Here is a 7373-nt window from a genome sequence, read left to right on the forward strand (position 1 = left end):
AAACATAAAAGGAATAGAAATTTATTGATACAGCTTGTGCCTCGGATACGATACTTTTATATAGAATAGGTAGCATACAGTTAGGAGGATCACCTGATGTCAAGTGCCCATGGACACTTTCAATGCCAAATTTAGGAATAAGGATACGTTGAAGGACCCTATTCAACAAAAGAGCAGATAGGAAAGAGTCGTATTGGTTCAGAAATACTTCAGTGTGATGCGCGGCAAAACTGGAAATAATAAATAGAATGAATGATTGTTTTTTTTTACAGACTCCTTATGGTAATTCAGGTAAAAATAAAATAAATAAAATATGCTTAATATGGAATATAAGATACAGGTATAACTTATCCACGTCATTTAATTTGATACGGTAGACATCCCTACTCATCGGCAAAGAAAACAGAGAGTGTAGACCGAGAGAAAAAGCCGGAGTAATAAGTCTCGGTACTCTTATAAAGGAACAAATCATCAAACAAAATAACTATGACAAACAACAGTTATTTTAAAACAAATGTCGCAAATTAATTACAAGCAGCCTGTCTAGCACTAGTTCCAGGCCCTTTAATTAACTAGATAATCGTTAATTTCATAGTAAGCCTTTTCACACAGCTTTTCTTTATACAATTCTTAAATCTATTAATTTTATGAACGAAAAGTATCCCTATTCCAAAAAAAGAATTACTAACTTTAGATAGTATACTACGGGGAAATTGCAGCCTGCGTTTGTTCCGGGTTTTATCATAATGCGTATATTATATTCTAGTAAACTTATCACTATTTTTGTACATAAAATGAAATTGCAGCCCTACACAATATTTTCATAAATACATATTGCGAGGGAATTCCCTCAATTTTAAATTTTTTATTGCACAAGAGGGCTACTCTTCTTCAGGATAAATAGTTTCGACGTCAGCAGCATGACCACATAATAATAAGCCATATATCATTAAAATTTTGGTCGATTAGACTCTACCGAAACATTAATTCGAATCCATTTACGCTTGATTGTAATATCTGGACTATTTAAGAGTAGTAGTTGTTGTGAAATAAACTATTACTGCTATTTATTGAAATTCCGATGTTGAGTACTTCGGCCCGTAATTAAATGAAAATAAATTCCTTTTATTATACATAAGAGATTACAAAGTTTTAAATCCTGATTTTATAGAGTTTATAGCTATAAATGAAAAATTACCTAAACGTCTAAGATTTACAAAAACTATAGGTACTCATGAGAAAGCTGAAAGCTGAAATCCTGTTATTAAAAGGTTTCAACTAATCAGCATACTGGTCAAAGGAAAATTTGTCATCTATTCAGAGATGAGACTTGACTTAAGTCTGGCATTAATCTGGAGCCAGAATTAATCGGAGACTTCGGCTTGAGATACAAACTTTAGCGTTCTAGATTATGCTAGCGTCTGCCCCAATTCTTAAATTATAAGTGTAACTTTTGCCTTATTCTTAAAGATGACTTTTAATATATACTGTAAAAATAGCATTATATACAATGTGGGTTTACTTAGAAATAAATAAAATCGCGTTTGAATTCGATTATTTTAATAGTGTGAGATTGAGTGAGAGTTTTGTGTAATTGATACATTGTTTAGAAAAATGTAGATAAACATAATCTTAATATATGGGTATACTGTTCAATCGTGATTTTTGTTATTCATAATCGATTTAATTTATTTTAAAAAATCTTGTACTTTCTCATAATTGAGAACGAAAACTGTTAACCAAGTACCTATAAAAGCGTACAAAGCAAAATACCGTTTCCGTTCTGGTAGCTGCCACTTCCCTTTAATTAAAGCCACTACGATTTCCTTCCTATCCAAATTCAAAATTCGAACAACATAAAACACACAAAATGGCTGACATAATTGCTTCAAATTAAGCCCATATGGAGTCATTAAAATTAAATCGACTATTTAAACGTAATTCGGTAATTGTTATCGACATTCCACTCAGCATTATACTGACATTAGCAGTCTATTATATTATTTATGATGATATAACTGAAACAAATATTTTATATGCTACCTGTTGACTCATAGACAAAAAAATATGTTGTTTTAGCTACAGATAAAAAAATTTGCGTACTTTTATTGGCGTGTAACAGTCATCCCTGAGACAGTCAGTTCGAAACCCAGCAGTGCTTTCCGACTATGTTCGCTGTGTATGTACCGCGTAGGAAACAATCGTTAGGAAAACCACATACCTTATGTCAAAATAGTCGACAGTGTGTGTCAGGCACAGGCTGAAGAAAGAAGAAAACATGATCACGAAAAAGATTTTGAAATCTGAGGCCCTGAATTAATAAGTTGCAGCGCCACTGGTCTGATATTTTGCTGTTATTAAATAAAAGATTCTTTTAAAATTCATTTTCTATTATTACTGTCAACTTAATTATTCCATAGAAAAAAGAAAATTCATACATAATAAACAGTACAACTCTTGTGAATTTGGTCTACACCGGTCCTTATCATCGAGGTGCTTTAAATAATAGAGAGTTTTTGTTTTACTCTAAACTAACCACTCGCGTACAACAATAGAAGGAAGGAAAGAAAGAAGGAAAGAACTTTATTAGACACAATAGAATATAAGCGAAATAATGAATCGTTAATTGCTATGTCACGAATAATTGTAATGTTACAGTCGAAGAGAGCGCCTACGTCTGGCTATACTCTCGGTGTGTAAACTCCGATGATTTAGGAAATCGCCACGCTTATAAAACTAAGAAAGCCTGAGTGAGCAAAATGTACAATGTTGGTTCCTACAATATATTTAAGATTATGTATGTTAACTTATTTTGTATTCGCTTCACTATTGTTGAGTATTTCTATTCATGTAATATTTCTTTGTAAAGCGTTTTAAGATATAACAGATGGACTAAAAATTTCATAGGCTTACATACAATAAACTTTTTATGTGATAGAATTTGATTTGATTATTCAATATACGCTTCGAGAACAATACAACGATTATAGTGGTCATACAATTTGTCTATACCATGCTTTAGTAAGATATATCTTTATTACCTCTTCATCAGCGCAATTTTTTGTCTAGCGAGTATTCTCTTGAAGTCTGAGAACAGGAATTATTCAAAAAACGTTTCAGTTTATAACTTGTAACAAAACACTCTTTATATTAAAGTGATAGGAACAAAAATCTTTTGGCAAGACACCAATGTGGAGGTCAGGGTTAGGCCTCGCAAATAAACTTAAATTTCATATTTATCCCTCACTCTAGACGGAGCATGCGATACTTCATAGTATTCAGTTGAAATAATCAACTGTGAGAGAATTCTAGACAGTATTTTTGTCGATTTGAAAGTAAAAGAAAGTTTAATAGTCTTTAAAAACATTTGATGGAAGCTACATGAAAATTGTTTTATATCGGAGTTGTCTGTAAAAGTATCTGAGTCATCTGAGTTTGAAAGACTGACTTTTTTATGTTTGGCTAACGTAAAAGTTTATTGAAATCGTTAGGGAAAAATGATGAGAGTAAATTTTTACAATCGCACGCATTGTCGCGCACACCGTCACAAAAGCCGACACCCTGAAGTTAGCTATACATTATAGCTTTTTATTTATATTTTAATAAATTGTATGTAACAAGTTATAATAAAACTTGCAATGTATGATAAACTTTTTTCAATTTGTTACTGTCGTTTTTTCTACAAACGCAGAATATTTTTTTTGCAAATATTTTTATTTTGATACGCCAAACTTCTAACGTGCATAAACACACACATGTTTTCTATCACTATAAAGGCTAGTAGGTGAAAGGTAGGTTTTAGTTAATTAATAACGACTCTGACAGTTTGACAGCTAAAGAAACAAACGTGTCTATACTAAGACGGATATAGGTTAAAAATCTTCTGTATTACCAACGCATACTGTTTATTTTGGCACATGTAACTCTCAAAGATCTAGAAATTTAAAAAAAACTCGTGAGTTGGTAAATGGCGTCAGACATGGAGCCCGATCTCCTAGTCGCTCGACCGATCAAGTAAAAGCCCTTTCAGGTCCTTTTTTTCATCACCCATGGCGCAGAGGCTTGCCGAAGACGGGGAGAGAGGAGATAGTTCTGCGACTAAATACGCAAAAGATACTTACATCATATAAATATATTCTATGTTACCGTGATTTAGCGGTAAAATCTCGTGCAGCTGGGATCAAAGATTTTAATTTTTGAGATGCCTACAACGCTCGCAGTAACGAACTTAGATAACACCAGATTTCTTATTATATTAAAGCGTCGTTTTAACGTTTAGAAACAAAGAATTTCGTAATTTGTATGAGCAATGTCGGTATTGCCTTTGTTCACAGATAGAGAAATTATCCACAATTAAATCATCCATATAGGAAAGCGATAGTCTAAGATACGATACATTTCATAGCATTTATGGTTTTATTTATAATGTGATTTTAGCTTTTTATCACACAGATATGTCTATACAATATTCTTAACCTACGTAGTAATAATAATAATAAATAAATTAAAAAGTTAAATACTTATTTATTTATTACCTTTTCTACTCTGTATTGCGTTACTTATTCGTTGAGCGAGGAAATCACTAGCTATTAGCGTCTGTGCACCCACAGTCTACTTCTCGTCTCTACTTCTTTCTGGAAGAAAATCAACGTTCAAGAATTTTTTAATCAAAAATACTTCATGCTGTTAGACAAAATTTGTTTCAGCACATGAGCATGATATAGCAGGGTTAACAGTAGTTGATATGATCTATGATTATGATTTATCCGTTTTAAACCTATGAATTTGCCAATGTGCTTACTCAAACGGGGAAGGAAATCATTGTACTGAGTGATGCCTTATCATTGATAAGCATAGATCAAATTGTCTAATAAGAATATTAAATATGTCTGCTTATATGGACGGACCACATATCATACACATAGAGAAACGGATAAGTAAACAGTTATAAATAGAACAATAAATTATCTATCTATCTATTCTCTATGCTTAAAACTATTCGTTGACGCAAGCCTTAATACTGTTCTTCATGGCGCGGATAGAGTACCCACTGGTACACGAATAAAAAGATTGTACAAAACCCTTATAATCCGATGTTTCTATAAGAAAGACTTCCAATAACAAGGCAAATCTGAGATTAAGACCAATAAATGCTTGTCTATTTAATTACTACAAAACCTGACTGATTAATATAAGAACACAAGCCCTTTGCCTATAAATACATAATCTATTGAGAAATCATTACTCACACTATTTATTTGTGTAACCTAAATTCAATTTGTGTTAGTCTAACAATGCTTGGGTCTCCCGCCGGTTAATTAATGGTAATCCGTGGGTTGCTAGTACAAATAAAGTGTTCATTAATTTTACCATAAATAGCTGGTATATTGATTACTTACTCCATTTAGGATGTAAAGGTATTTTCTGCTTCGATTGTGTATGATATGATAAGATAAATCATTTATACTATATAATTGCTATCGTTTCAATTAATTTGCTTTATTACCGATGGTTATTAATTCATTAAGGCAAAAGGTTCGAGGAATATTAACTAATTGAAGGCAAAAAAAATAATGTGTCACATTGTTTTAGAACATTTAGAAACAGGCGATGTTCGATATTTAAAATTATAACAGATATTAAAAATTGTTTAAAGGCTTGTCAAATGTAAAATGAGTGAGATTTTTTTTTAATATTTGAAACACTTTCGCCGCCTTCCTTCCCTACTTAAAAATATATTGTATTATATGCGTAATATTTTATTAAGACCATTTGTCTGAATAACCGTTTCTGTATGTGGAGTCCAATTAATTTAACACACAAACAAAATGTGTGAAGTATGATCGTTAAATCACAGTTTCAATAAAACATTTATATCTTTAATACTAGACTAGATTGATATGGATAAAAGTTTATCGTTTGTATGTGTGTGTATTAAGGCACATATCTCTAAAGATAGGAGCCCAATGTATTATGAAAAGTACAAATACAATATGTGCAAAATATACAAAATACATCCTTCAAAATTAAAATCTTCTCATAAGAATCACCCACACGAAAATAGATTCAGGTTCCACACTTATCTTGTCAGCCCTTGTTTGTTTGATTACGGTTTTTATTCTATGCCTCTGGCTACTTTCAACAGCTTTAAACATTATCTATAATTTAACATTGAAAAAAACGATACCTGTTGTGCCTTTAAACTATCATATCGATATCAGAAATGTTTTAATAGTTCATAGCCGTGTTACTTTTGTGACTTTGTGGTTGGAATATCTAGCAGACATTCTGGGCGCATATAAACAAATTGTTCGGACTAAGTCAAAAGTCAAAATAAACAAATTAAAATCATTTGCGAAAGAATATTATTTTGAAGACGTCGACTATAATAATGAATCGTTAATTTGAGTGCTACATTTAGATTGAACAATTATAAAACTGCACAGCCAGCCATATAGGATTAAAAATGGTTGCACTTCAAAATTTTATCACTCCTTGAATGTATTTTATTATGCACCGTGTTACACGGCACTATCATGTTACATGGCAAGGATAGTAATTAGGCAGTACTGCAGTCTCTTAGCTTCAATGTGCGTGATGGGTACGTCAGAAGGCGACATCGTCTGCAGTTGCTTCATATGCTCCAAGGAAAGGGCTCTGCCCACAGCTTAAAAAAAAAGTGCTTCTGAAAATCGCACATGCTTCGTTGTATAAATTTATTTAACGAATTTCATTGGTTAACGGACCTTTTTCTTTGAACTTTGAGTGACAAAGGTTCTTACTATTTGTTAGTGCCTATAGTTAGTAATTTATTTTTTATTTATGTAATTTTGTTTTGCCTAATTTTATTAACTTGCAATTTAGGGTACAACCACAGCAATGTGATTGAATAGTTATATATAAAAAATATTAAAGTTTTATATCGATTATCAAAAATAACTTCACTGCTATAACACGCACATCCCTATAATTTCACTCTCAATTGGAAAGAGAAAATTGCTATTAAGCGAGTGTTATTTTTAACGCTAACAAACCCATGCAATTATTCGGCTGACCTCTTCGAATTGTAATTATAGGCTTTTTGATGTTGAACAACTCCCGGTGGACTTTTTTAGTACACGAGGGATTCATTTTTGGTATAAGATGGGCTATATAATGATTCATAGCCAAATTCCTTTGCTTTTTTAAAATCGGTATATTCTATTGAAAGATCATATGCCGATTATTTTAGAAATACCCCAGTGGTAGTAAGAAGAGCTTTAAAAGTGTTTTTTTGTGGAAATTTGAGTTGATACGGCTGTAAGTGTATGCTTCTCCTCTTATGATAAAGCTTAAAATGGATAAATAGTAAATTAAAATTTATTTAAAATAAA

The sequence above is a fragment of the Pieris rapae genome, chromosome 9 (genome assembly GCF_905147795.1).
Source record: "Pieris rapae chromosome 9, ilPieRapa1.1, whole genome shotgun sequence".
Lineage (NCBI taxonomy): Eukaryota > Metazoa > Arthropoda > Insecta > Lepidoptera > Pieridae > Pieris > Pieris rapae.